Raw genomic sequence first — 15,107 nt, 5'->3', positions numbered from 1 at the left:
GAGGAAATAACGGAAAACCTAAATATGGAGGTCAGACGGGAAGTTGAAAGTCTGTCCTATTGAATTCAAGCCATAGGTCTTAACCACTGCGCAACTTCATGCGATTCACCAAGGGGGTGCTCCTTGATAAGTAAATAAACAGTGCAGAGGCCCTGAGTTAAATGTATTTATCAAATAGGATTTGGACGCAGGAAATTAGATCTAAAATCAGCGAGGAAAGGCAGGGCAAATAAATGACGATTAACAGGCTATTTAGGAAAAAGAAATGAACAACACGAATAAATAGGTTTAGATGAAAACGAACGAATCATATTTCTGTTATTTAAAGTAAAAAGAAATTGGGTAATTACCTTAAAACTGAGATGTGGTTCACTACCACATGCAATAGAATGGAGGATACGATTGTTTCCTTAGACCTAAAACATTAATTTCCTCAAGGGATGTTCTTAGTTGTCTTAAATATTTGCGTCGTTATGAAGATGTAGCAGGTCATTGCTGTATTAATGGAGGTAAAGAATTAAATTCTGCCAACACAGTAATTCCTTCAACGAAATAACGCCGTGGAATATCGTTGCGACAAGGGCAGTAATTGGATCTTATTGTTGCCTCGCTCTGCTGGGCTCTTAAAGGCTTTTGGGCGCCTAATACATTCTTCAGCGGTTGATCTAATCTCAGCGAAACAGTTAAGAGGGAACGTAATTCCGAGCTTGATGTACAGCGCGAAGTGGGCCTCTGTTACGTAGCAGGCAGTGTGATTCGCAGCTCGTTGCCAATTACTCTCGGCTTTCTGCACGCCCCCTGCTCGCCCACGGGGCCTTATCTGATACATATGAAAGCACTCGCTGTCCGTCATCCGCGCGTTGCTCCACGCATGCAATGCAATCCAGTCGCTATTGTGTCCTAAGTGATGGTGGGCTTTCTGTTCAACGCCTTTCAACGTTACGTAATGGATATTTTCACCTCTGTCGTGTATCCTTAACTCCTTTGTTGATCCACTGCCGATAATAATCTGATATCTCTCTACATCCAACGTAAACATCTTTCTCCAAATTTCTTCCCTTCTATATCATTTGTAAGGTCTTGCTCTGAGGTTTCCTTCTGATATTCAACAGTACTGGCCATTAAAATTGCTGCACCAAGAAGAAATGCATATGACAAATGGATAGTCATTGGACAAATATATTATACCCGAACTGACATGTGACAGCATTTTCACGCAATTTGGGTACATAGATCCTGAGAAATCAGTACCCAGAACAACCACCTCTGGCCGTAATAACGGCCTTCCTACGCCTGGGCACTGAGTCAAACAGAGCTTGGATGGCGTGTACAGGTACAGCTGCCCACGCAGCTTCAACACGATACCACAGTTCATCAACAGTAGTGACTGACGTATTGTGACGAGCCACTTGCTCGGCCACCATTGACCAGACGTTATCAATTGGTGAGAGACCTGGAGAATGTGCTGGGCAGGGCAGCAGTCGAACATTTTCTGTATCCAGAAAGGCCCGTACAGGACCTGCAACATGTGGTCGTGCATTATCCTGCTGGAATGTAGGGTTCCGCAGGGATCGAATGAAGGGTACAGCCACGGGTCGTAACACAGCTGAAATGTAACGTCCACTGTTCAAAATGCCGTCAATGCGAACAAGAGGTGACCGAGACGTGCAACCAGTGGCACCCCATACCATCACCCCGGGTGATACGCCAGTATGGCGATGATGTATACACGCTTCAAATGTGCGTTCAACGCGATGTCGCCAAACACGGAAGCGAATATCATGATACTGTAAACAGATCCTGGATTCATCCGAAAAAATGGAGTTTTGCTATTAGTGCACCCAGGTTCGTCGTTGAGTACACCATCGCAGGCGCTCCTGTCTGTGTGGCAGCGGCAAGGGTAACCGCAGCCGTGGCCTCCGAGCTGATAGTCCATGCTGCTGCAAACCTCGTCGAACTGTTCGTGCAGATGGTTGTTGTCTTGCAAACGTCCCCATCTGTTGACTCAGGGATCGAGACGTGGCTGCACGATCCGTTACAACCATGCGGATAAGATGCCTGTCATCTCGACTGCTAGTGAAACGAGGCCGTTGGGTTCCAACACGGCGTTCCGTATTACCCTCCTGAACCCACCGATTCAATATTCTGCTAACAGTCATTGGATCTCGACCAACGCGAGCAGCAATGTCGAGATACGATAAACCGCAATCTTGATAGGCTACAATCCGACCTTTATCAAAGTCGGAAACGTGATGGCACGCATTTCTCCTCTTGACACGAGGCATCACAACAACGTTTCACCAGTCAACGCCGGTTAACTGCTGTTTGTGTATGAGAAATCGGTTGGAAACTTTCCTCATGTCAGCAAGTTATAGAAGCCGCCACCGGCGCCAACCTTGTGTGAATGCTCTGGAAAGCTAATCATTTGCGTATCACAGAATCTTCTTCCTGTCGGTTAAATTTCGCGTCTGTAGCACGTCATTTTCGTGGTGTAGCAATTTTAATGGCCAGTAGAGTACATTCTAGCGATATTGTGGTACCATTTTGCGTTTCTCTTCATTTTTGCATTTTTTTTCTTTCCCCTTCCTCCTCTGCCTCAACCTACTCGTCGTCAACCTCCCCCTCCTCTTATTTCTGTTCCTCTGCCTTCCTCTTCTTCTTTTGACCAAAAAAGAGTTATACCCATTCAAATCCTTGCTTGTCGTTGTTATTTCGTACTCTTCAAAGATCCTGCATTTCCTTCACTACTGATACTGTAGCAAGGATGTAAATATAAGACTTTCATCCAATTCAGTTGCTTTTGTCACAGAAAATCTGCAAGAAGAATTGAACAACATATTAGTTGCCCCTATGAACATATCGTGGCAAGACTGTGATGGGGAAGGACAGAGAAATTCACATTAATACGGATGCTTACTGACAACAGCTCATCCTGCGGCCCAATCGCGAATGAAAGAGGATGGGTACGAATTTATGCTTCACGAGGCATCATCTTTTGTACACCATAAGTTGGCGCTTGATGTACAGATATAGAAGAATAACTGTCAGTTTCGGGGACATATCAATCACTAAGTGATTATGTATTACTAAGTCATTATGTATTCATGTGTCCTACGGACACTGGTAACACTCACATTAATCAAAAATTATTCATTGCCAAAAAGAAACCTGTAGGGTGCAGACTTATATCTTGAGGGCTCCTAGTTAGCCAGTTAATAATATTAACTATAGTAATCCTGAATGAGTCTAAGTTGCTTTTTATTTTATTCTCGATTACTGGTTTTAGTTCAAGAATCCTTGAATCGCAATATTGTGAGCTAGTAACTTGTTTCGTTCGTTTACGCAGCTGACTGGTCCCCGGTATGAGATAGCCACTGATCACTGTTGCTTAAGCTGTCAGCTCATCACCTTCTGATATGGAGATGATTTAACCGAAACAAACAACCAGAAATTTAATAAAAAATTTTTAGAATTATGTGCAACATTTGTTCAATTCAGATGTTCCCCATTTCGGTGTTCGTCGCGAACTGATCCATGGAGCAAATAACTGAAACAAACTGTCTCTGTTTTGCTCTCCATTTCCAGTTTTTAGCACTTTTAATATGATCCCCACGACAGAGACTTTTCATTTCGGACTGTATCCGACAGAAAAGCCTCTAATTCTGTTCCATCCTCTTCTTCTATGATTCCTGATGTACTGTCACGTTGAACAGTTGTTTGTCGACTTCATGTACTAATTTGCTGTCAGGAGGCTATCGTATTACATCATTCGTCCAAGGAAGAAGACAAGCAACACTAAATCCTCATTAGGAAACCATAATAATGTCCTAAATACAATATATAACGTTTAGTTTTTCACAACAGCCCTTCGCGATCTTTGTTGTGTATCTGCACTGACTCCCGCACACAGTGTTACTTCTGTCGGATTAATATCGGCCTCCGACGATAAACGATACAAGAGCTTCAGGTGCTGATTTCTTCCAGATTATTGTCACCTTACAATGAAGGAGATCCACCAGATGTAATACACCGTCTGACAAAAAGATGTGAAGCACCCGGAAGGCATGGCAGGTTGTTAATATAGGTCCACAAACGCGCACACTATCGGTGGGTATGGAAGTGATTAGAGTCGCCATTACCTGTTACACCTACACTGAAGCGCCAGATCAGGTGGTACACCTGTCTAATATCGTGCAGTGCCGCCGCGAGCACGCAGGGGTACCGCAACAAAAAGTGGCATGGACTCGACTAATGTCTGAAGTAGTGCTGGTGGAAACAGACACCTTGTATCCTGCAGGGCTGTCCATAAATACGTAAGAGTACCAGAGGGTGGATATCTCTTCTCAACAGCACGCTGTAAGGCATACCAGATATAGTCAATAATGTTCATGGCTGGGGAGTTTGGTGGCCAACAGAAGCGTTTCAACTGAGGAGAGAGTATCTGGAGCCACTCTGTAGCCACTCTGCCGGCCGCTTGTGGCCGAGCGGTTTTAGGCGCTTCAGTCTGGAACTGCGCGACCGCTACGCTCGCAGGTTCCAATCCTGCCTCGGGCATGGATGTGTGTGATGTCCTTAGGTTAGTTAGGTTTAAGTAGTTCTAAGTTCTAGGGGACTGATGACCTCAGCTGTTAAGTCCCATAGTGCTCAGAGCCATTTGAACCATTTTGTAGTCATTCTGGCCGTGTGGGGTATCTCATTTCCTGCTGGAACGCTGAAGTCCGTCGGAATGTACAATGGACATGCATGGGTGCAAGTGATGCTTACGGGGTCCCATATCACTCCAACTGCAAACGCCTCACACCATTACAGAGCCTGCATCAGCCTGAACAGTCCCCTACAGACATACAGGGTGCATGGATTCATGAGGTTGTCTCCATACCCTTACACATTCATCTGCTCGATAAAGCCTGAAACGAGACTCGTCAACTCAGGCAACATGTTTCCAGTCATCAACAGTCCAATGTTGGTGTCGACGAGACCATGCGAGGCTTTGTTCAGTGCAGTCATCAATGGTGGGCCTTTGGCTCCGAAACTCCATATCGATGATGTTGTGTTGAATGCTTCGCACGCTGACACTTGCTGATGGCCCAGAATTGAAACCTGCAGCAATCTAAGGGGAAATGTTACACTTCTGTCACGTTGAACGATTCCCTACAGTCGCCGTTGTTCCCGTTCTTGCAGGATGCCTTTCCGGCCTCGGCGATCTCTGAAAAATGGTTCAAATGGCTCTGAGCACTATGGGACTCAACTGCTGAGGTCATTAGTCCCCTAGAACTTGGAACTACTTAAACCTAACTAACCTAAGGACATCACAAACATCCATGTCCGAGGCAGGATTCGAACCTGCGACCGTTGCGGTCTTGCGGTTCCAGACTGCAGCGCCTTTAACCGCACGGCCACTTCGGCCGGCGGTGATCTCTGAGATTTGATGTTTTACCGGATGTTGATATTCACGGCAGACTCGTGAAATGGTCGTAAAGAAAAATTGCCATTTGATCGCTACATCGGAGGTGCTGTGTCCTATCGCTAGTGCGCCGACTGCAAGACCACGTTCAAACTCACTTAACTCTTGATAACCTGCAATTGTAGCAGCAGTAACCGATCTAACAACTGCGCTGACACTTGTCGTCTTATATAGACGTTGCCGACCTCAGCGCCGTATTGTGCCTCTTTACATATCTCTGTATTTGAATCCGCTTGCCTATACCAGCTTCTTTGGCGCTTCAGTGTACATCGGTGGCTAGCGTTTATTAGTGATGTTCGTGTTTAGTGCTGTCACTTTCCTGCTAAGGTAGAGAAACATGAACAGCTTCAGATATTGAGTGATCACAGTGAAGAACAGAACGATGCCACGTACTTGTATGAGATAGTGTTATCAGCACTTCAGACTTTTTAAGGGATTCATTCTGAGTCTCTGTTTTTCCAGAATCGCGCAATATCGAAACTTTTGTTGCATTCGGACGTGACAGTGCGTGGTCTTGGACTGCATGGGAACACAAGGGCAGGCATAGTCATCGTCATGGTGCTGGTCGACCACGTCCCACCACCGCAAGCGAAGATCGCCACCCTGCGCACCAATTACGTCGTAACCCCATCATACCTGCGCTAGCCACGTGATAACAAGTAGGCTAGTGGATGACTCCGACATTCTGTGTCATCCGGCACCATTTGTCGGAGGATGCCATTAGCCAGGCTGGGGCGTTACTGTCCCATGCGTAAGCTGCAGTAAACACCACAATACTAAAGGGTGGTGTCATGGCTGGAAAGCGTGGACTACTGATCAGTTGCGTCGCGTTGTGTTTAGCGGTGAACCGCTCTACCACGGGTGATCGTGGTTGGTGGTTATGACGGCGACGTGAGGAATGGTGCCATTCTTCCGTTGTTTTGGAAAGGTACAGCGAAGATACTCGTGGCGGTCTGGTGTGTGGAGTCATCAAGAACGAGCTAGGTTGGTTTGGTTTGGTTGTTTGGGGAAGGAGAACAGACAGCGTGGTCATCGGTCTCATCGAATCAGGAAAGGATGGGGAAGGAAGTCGGCCGTGCCCTTTCAGAGGAACCATCCCGGGATTTGCCTGCAGTGATTTAGGGAAATCACGGAAAACCTAAATCAGGATGGCCGGACGCGGGATTGAACCGTCATGCTCCCGAATGCGAGTCCAGTGTCGAACCACTGCGCCACCTCGCTCGGTGAATGAGCTAGGTTCATGGCTGGAAGTGCGTGAGGGAACACTGGTGTCACAACAGTACATTACGGACATCTTGCTTCCTTATGTGTCACCACTCATGCGGAAGCATCGTGGTGCAATTTTTCAAAAGAACAGTGGTCATCCACAGATGCTACATGTCTCTTTGAACTGTCTGACCGACGCTGATTTAGATCTCTCCCCAACCGAACTTGAATGGGAGGAGGGGATTAGTGTTTAACGTCCCACCGACAACGAGGCCATTAGATATGGAGCGCAAGTTTGGATTAGGGAAGGACGGGGAAGGTAATCGGCCGTGTCCTTTCAAAGGAACCATCCCGGCATTTGCCTGAAGTGATTTAGGGAAATCACAGAAAACCTAAATCAGGGTAGCAGGAGACAGGTTTGAACCGCCGTCCTCCAGAACGCGAATCCAGCGTGCTAACTACTGCGTCATCTCGCTCGGTACTTGTGCGGGATCTGTGTGGGCGTCAACTGCGTCCTGTTGACGGTATTCAGGATCCAGTTACAACAGCTGTTAGCCAACGTTCCTCAAGACAGGATACAACGTCTTTGGCATTCCTCCCAGCCGAATTGGTACATGCAGAGAGGGAGCTATGTCGTAGTGATATTGGGCTCATATTGCAAAGTTCTTTGTACATTTCATTCGATACTGCAGCCAGTGAAATAATGACACATTTCCTCTCAACACCTGAAGTTCCCTCCTTTACTTCTGTGTGTTTCATTTTTTTGTCAGGTGGCATAGATTGCATCGAAGGTGACGACTGAAAATTTTCCTAGTACTCAGGCTAGGATCTGGATTTTCTCTGGTTCACGGACAGTTGATTTACCAACAGGCTATCCAGGCATGCCCCATAGTAACCAAATACACATTTTATCTGGATTTTAGCCCGCATCTCGTGGTCGTGCGGTAGCGTTCTCGCTTCCCACGCCCGGGTTCCCGGGTTCGATTCCCGGCGGGGTTAGGGATTTTCTCTGCCTCGTGATGGCTGGGTGTTGTGTGCTGTCCTTAGGTTAGTTAGGTTTAAGTAGTTCTAAGTTCTAGGGGACTGATGACCATAGATGTTAAGTCCCATAGTGCTCAGAGCCATTTGAACCATTTTATCTGGATTTTCTCTTGTTCATGGACAGCTGATTTAGCAGTCCAGGCATGCCCAATAGTAACCACGTACACATTTTAATCAATTTAGCAAAGTGCACCACCATCAAACCATGTCATTGTTACTATGGCTGACTGATTAACTACAGCGCTCTACTGGGAAACTAATTAACAGTGGCAATTAGTTTACCGCTATTATTACAATACGAACCATTCAAAACTTCTTTTATTAACTTAATTCAGATGCGCCTGTAAAGGTGGCAGATCCTGATTGCGGACAAGAGAACTGTGTTCGCCAAGAGAGTATTGTACAATCGTTCACCAATAACGCAGATGTTTCGCACGCGAGGAAAATGCTGGACGGATGGACATTATTGACGTACTATCGGGGGAAAAATGGTCTGATGAGCAAATAGCCAGAAATGCTTTGTTAAACTATCAGAAAACTCTCTATTCATACTGCAAATTATCCTGTGTTGTTCTCAGGACGAAACCTGGGAGAAAAGTGGTTGTATGCCGTCAAAATGTAATGTATTGCTGTTGTTAAAAAAAAAAATGTTCTAATGTGTGAAATCTTATGGGACTTAACTGCAAAGATCTACAGTCCCTAAGCTTACACACTACTGAACCTAAATTATCCTAAGGACAAACACATACACCCAAGCCCGGGGGAGGACTCGAACCTCCGCCGGGACCAGCCGCACAATCCATGACTGCAGCGCCCTGGACCGCTCGGCTAATACCGCGCGGCTATTGCTGTTGTAGCAAGATGAAGCGCACATAGAAAGCGAATACAAAATATTAATAATTGATGTTGTTGGTGTGGTCTTCAGTCCTGAGACTGGTTTGATGCAGCTCTCCATGCTACTCTATCCTGTGCAAGCTTCATCATATCCCAGTACCTACTGCAGCCTACATCCTTCTGAATCTGCTTAGTGTATTCATCTCTTGGTCTCCCTCTACGATTTTTACCCTCCACGCTGTTCTCCAATACTAAATTGGTGATCCCTTGATGTCTCAGAACATGTCCTACCAACCGATCCCTTCTTCTAGTCAAGTTGTGCCACAAATTTCTCTTCTCTCCAATTATATTCAAAACCTCCTCATTAGTAATGTGATGTACCCATCTAATCTTCAGCATTCTTCTGTAGCACCACATTTCGAAAGCCTCTATTCTCTTCTTGTCCAAACTATTTATCGTCCATGTTTCACTTCCATACATCGCTACACCCCATAAAAATTCTTTCAGAAATGACTTCCTGACACTTAAATCTATACTCGATGTTAACAAATTTCTCTTGTTAAGAAACGCTTTCCTTGCCATTTCCAGTCTACGTTTTATATCCATTATACTTTGACCATCATCAGTTATTTTGCTCCCCAAATAGCAAAACTCATTTACTACTTTAAGGGTCTCATTTCCTAATGTAATTCCGTCAGCATCACCCGACTTAATTCGACTACATTCCATTATCCTCGTTTTGCTTTTGTTGATGTTCATCTTATATCCTCCTTTCAAGACACTGTCCATTCCGTTCAACTGCTCTTCCAAGTCCTTTGCTGTCTCTGACAGAATTACAATGTCATCGGCGAACCTCAAAGTTTTTATTTCTTCTCCACGGATTTTAATACCTACTCCAAATTTTTCTTTTGTTTCCTTCACTGCTTACTCAATATACATATTGAATAACATCGGGGAGAAACTACAACACAGTTTCACTCCCTTCCCAACCACCGCTTCCCTTTCATGCCCCTCGAATCTTATAACTGCCATCTGGTTTCTGCACAAATTGTAAATGGCCTTTCGCTCCCTGTATTTTACCCCTGCCATCTTCAAAATTTGAACGAGAGTATTCCAGTCAACATTGTCAAAAGCTTTCTTTATGTCTAAAAATGCTGGAAACGTAAGTTTGCCTTTCCTTAATCTAGATTCTAAGATAAGTCGTAGGGTCAGTATTGCCTCACGTGTTCCAATATTTCTACGGAATCTAAACTGATCTTCCCCGAGGTCGGCTTCTACTAGTTTTTCCATTCGTCTGTAAAGAATTCGCGTTAGTATTTTGCAGCCGTGACTTATTAAATTGATAGTTCGGTAATTTTCACATCTGTTAACACCTGTTTTCTTTGGGATTGGTATTATTTTATTCTTCTTGAAGTCTGAGGGTACTTCGCCTGTCTCATACATCTTGCTCACCAGATGGTAGAGCTTTGTGAGGACTGGCTCTCGAAAGGCCGTCAGTAGTTCTAATGGAGTGTTGTCTACTCCCTGGGCATTGTTTCGACTCAGACCTTTCAGTGCTCTGTCAAACTCTACACGCAGTGTCATATCTCCCATTTCATCTTCATCTACATCCTCTTCCATTTCCATAATATTGTCCTCAATTATATTGCCCTTGTACAGACCCTGTATATACTCCTTCCACCTTTCTGCTTTCCCTTCTTTGCTTAGAACTGGGTTTCCATCTGAGCTCTTGATGTTCATACAAGTGTTTCTCTTATCTCCAAAGGTCTCTTTAATTTTCCTGTAGGCATTATGTATCTTACCCCTGCTGAGATAAGCCTCTACATCCTTACATTTGTCCTCTAGCCATACCTGCTTAGCCATTTTGCACTTCCTGTCGATTTCATTTTTGAGACGTTTGTATTCCTTTTTGCCTGCTTCATTTACTGCATTTTTATATTTTCTCCTTTCATCAATTAAATTCAATATTTCTTCTGTTACCCAAGGATTTCTACTAGCCCTCGTCTTTGCTATATTCTATATATGCTATATTCTTTGCTATATTCCCACAAAAGTGCAGATACGGGCGTAACTGGCATGGAGTATATGACTCAGGCTAAGCCTGTATCGGGGTTGATTACTTAGCACTAATACTGAGGCGTATTGATTTACTGAACTGTCTTTGCATTTGTCCTACACATGCAGTAACCAGCACTGTACTAAATAGTGAAATTTATAACGTTTGAGTCATATGAGAGCTGCGTGAACGCCGAACCACCCCAAAGTGAAACACATAAATGATGTACGGTGTCAAACATTACCCTAACTACTTACAAAGCTAGTGTTTTATTCAACGTCACACGAAGGAAGTTATGATGTACGTGGCGGGAAAATGAGATAAAAAAAACTGGGTCCCTTATTTCATGGCCGGCCAGTGTGGCCGAGCGGTTCTAGACGTTCAGTCTGGTACCGCGCGACCGCTGCGGTCGCACGTTCGAATCCTGCCTCGGGCTGGGATGTGTGAGATGTCCTTAGGTTAGTTAGGTTTAAGTACTTCTGAGTTCTAGGAGACTGATGACCTCAGATGTTAGGTCCCATAGTGCTCAGAGCCATTTGAACCTTATTTCATGTGATGAAAAGAAGGCAGAATTTTATGTAAACTTTGTTTAACTGTCGAGAGATTGTGATTAAACGTCAATATTGGAAGCAAAAGAACTACTGGAAGGTGGTGCAATGTTTTTATATTTATTTATTTTTTTATTTCTAGACCTTGTTCAGCAACAAGATTAAAAAACAGAAGTGGTTTTTGAAGGAGACCAGTTCGAGGACATCTGGCTTCTGGGCAACCCTGAAATTGTTCGGTACGGTGCCCTACTGAACGTATCGTCCATTCACTCTCCCAGCACCACGCTTCACTTATTCACGCCCCCGAGCACGCAATCCGTTTTCTATTTTCAGACTGCGTATTTCGGTCGCTATGGCTAACACATAATCAATGGAGCCACTGCCGTAACGTGTATTTTCGTTACATGTGGCAGCAGCCTACAGTGTGTGCCGACCTGTCGCACTCCGCCATGGCGCCGGTCAACTGACTCGCTTCCCTTATCCGCAGACTTAGGCGCTCACCGCCGCTGAAGCCACCATAAGCCTGAGCTATTGATGTTAGATAATATTCCTTTGTTACTGAGGGTGTAGGAATTTATATTCAAATTGAGGCTATGGTGGCGTAAAAGCATATATACCTTCTCTTACCTAGGAACCAATTGCGAAATGCTTCCCCAAATAATGAAATATGTGAAGCCATACACAAGATTACTAAAAGAAATCTGCTAAATTTCGATTACACGATAAATCACACCAATCTAAAGGCTGTGCTTTTAACTAAATATTTAGCTACTGCCAGATAATATTGTGGGGAAAGCAAACCAAAGACAGCGATTAATCGGCAGAACACTTAGAAGGTGTGGCAGGTCTACTAAAAACTGCCTACACTACGCCTGCCCATTCTCTCCTGGAATAATGCTGCGCGGTGTGGGATCCTTACCGGATAGGAACCGAGCGACGTGGCGCAGTGGTTACCACACTGGACTCGCATTCGGAAGGGCGACAGTTTAAACCCGCGTCCGGCCATCCTGATTTTGGTTTTCCGTGATTTCCCTAAATGACTCCAGGCAAGTGGCTGCATGTTTCCTTTCAAATGGCACGGCCGACTTCCTTTCCCATCCTTTCTAATCTGATGGGAGCAATGATCTCGCTGTTTGGTCCCATCCGCCAAATCAACCAACTAACAACCAGGTAGGATTGAGGGAAGACATCGAAAAAGTTCAAAGGAGGGCAGCTCGTTTTGTAATATCTAGAAATAGGGCAGAGAGTGCTACGGATACGTTACGCAACTGGGGGATGGCAATCATTAAAATGAAGGCGTGTTTCGTTGTGGCAGAATCTTTCCATGACATTTCAGTCGTCAACATTCTCCTCCGATCGCGAAAATATTTTGTTGGCGGCCGTCTGCTTAGGGATAAATGGTCATCATAATAAAATAAGAGCAATCAGAGCTCGCACGGAAATATTAGTTTGTTCGTTTTTTCTCGCGCTTTGTTAGAGGGTGGAACGGCACAGGAATAGCTTGAAGGTGGTTCGATGAAACATCTGCCGGGCAGTTAATTGTGAACTGCTGAGTAATATGTTGGTGTAGGTCATATTTACTACAGAAAGATGTATCAGAGAAATATAAAAAAAGAATAGCAAATGGTCCAGACACTTTCCGTAAAATACAAAGTTTTCTGCTAACAAACATGAACAATATGAACAGGTCAAACAAATATATATGCAAATAGCCGTACTTGGAGTGAAGTTACATACAAGGTGTAACAACAAATTGTATCACATTCAGGAAACAGCCACACATAGAGGAAGGAAATAGTTATATGGACATGGATCCAGAAACGCTTTATTTCCATTTTAGAGCTCAATTCTACAATTCTTCACCACATCAAACAACTACTTTGAAGCGAAGCCTCATTCGTGAACAGCGCATTTATCCTAATGTTGGGGTTGACACAGTGTTGAATGAATCATTCGTAGAAGTGCAACCGTGCAGGAAAACCATCTACCGATACTGCCTGCACACGCTGTACATGTTACGGATATAGCTGGTTCTCATGTGGCGCTCTCCAGTCAAGTGGTCAACGTTACTTGAAACAGCTACGCTGACGCCTGGGTTTCGCCAACTGCGTGAAGAAGTTGTTCGCCTGGTTGTGGTAACCCGGTCCTTCTACGTCTCCTCCACTCGCGAGTAACGTGCTTAAACTTCTCATGCGCGTAAGACGACGATCAATTGCTTAAAAATATCCACTGTAGGGGCACTATAGTTCCGTAAATCATTCCCGACTCAAACTTTCAGCGCCACCTCCATTACCATCTGCTATCAGTACACCAAATAGGCATCTACTAACCCCGCATTTGAGTGCAAGCCCATTGCACTGTACCAGAAACCAAATCTGTCATAAACACAAAACATTTTATCCTTCTTGCTTGATGTTAGTAGAGCAATGATGTTAGTAACCGAACGTGACGAGTAGGATCTTTTGAACATTTCATGTAAAAAGACGTTCAAGTAATACTGGTACTTCCTGTTTCTGCATGTTTCACATCATTAATGTGATTGAGAAGAGAAACAGAAAATGAGCTCTAGCATGGTAATGGAGCATTTCCGGATCCATGTTCACGTACCACAATTTAGTCCTGTATAAGTGAGGTCAGGTTCCTTTCAAAGTGCACGGCCGACTTCCTTCCCCGTCCTTCCCTAATCCAATATGACCCATGACCTGGTCTGGTGAATATAGGGTTGCATCTCGTGGTCGTGCGGTAGCGTTCTCGCTTCCCACGCCCGGGTTCCCGGGTTCGATTCCCGGCGGGGTTAGGGATTTTCTCTGCCTCGTGATGGCTGGGTGTTGTGTGATGTCCTTAGGTTAGTTAGGTTTAAGTAGTTCTAAGTTCTAGGGGACTGATGACCATAGATGTTAAGTCCCATAGTGCTCAGACCCATTTGAACCATTTTTGAATATAGGGTTATTATTGTAGCCAAGAGAGACTGAGGCCCACAACTACCGCAATAGTGCAAGTTTATATGCCAACTAGCTCCGCAGATGATGTAGTTGAAGAAATGTATGATGCAATGGAAGAAATTATTCAGATAGTAAAGGGAGATGAAAGTTTCATAGTCATGGGGACTGGAATTCGATAGTAGGAAAAAGAAAAGAAGGAAAAGCAGTAGGTGAATATGAATTGTGGATAAGGAATGAAAGAGGGACCGCCGGGTAGGATTTTGCACAGAATATAACTTAATCATAGCTAACACTTGGTATAAGAATCATGAAAGAAGGTTGTAAACACGGAAGAGGCCTGGAGACGCTGGAAGGTTCCAGATAGATTTATATAATGGTAAGACAGAGATTTAGGAACCAGGTTTTAAATTGTAAGACATTTCCAGGGGGCAGATGTGGACTCTGACCACAATTTTTTGAAATTTTCTGGGAGATTAAAACTGTGTGCCGGGCCGATACTCGAACTCGGGACCTTTGCCTTTCGCGGGCAAGTGCTTTACAATTTTTTTGTTAAGAACTGTAGCTTAAAACTGATGAAATTGCAAAAAAGGTTGGAATTTAAGGAGATGGGACCTGGATAGACTGAAAGAACCGGAGGTTGTAGAGAGTTTCAGGGAGAGCATTAGGGAATGGTTGACAAGAAGAGGAAAAGGAAATACAATAGAAGAAAAATGGGTAGCTTTCAGAGATAAAATAGTGAAGTCAGCAGAGGATCAAGTAGGTAAAAAGACGAGGGCCAGTAGAAACCCTTGGATAACAGAAGAGATATTGAATTTAATCGATGAAAGGAGAACTTATAAAAATGCAGTATACGAAGCAGATGAAAAGGAATACAATCGTCTCAGAAATGAGATCCACAGGAAGTGCAAAATGACTAAGCAGGAATGGCTAGAGAACAAATTTAGGGTGTAGAAGCATATGTCACTACGGGAAAGACAAATACCGCCTACAGGAAAATTAAAGAGGCTTTCGGAGAA

Source organism: Schistocerca cancellata, chromosome 6, assembly GCF_023864275.1.
Source record: "Schistocerca cancellata isolate TAMUIC-IGC-003103 chromosome 6, iqSchCanc2.1, whole genome shotgun sequence".
Classification (NCBI taxonomy): Eukaryota; Metazoa; Arthropoda; class Insecta; order Orthoptera; family Acrididae; genus Schistocerca; species Schistocerca cancellata.
The sequence above is the reverse complement of the archived record's forward strand: the minus strand, read 5'-3'. Positions refer to the sequence as shown.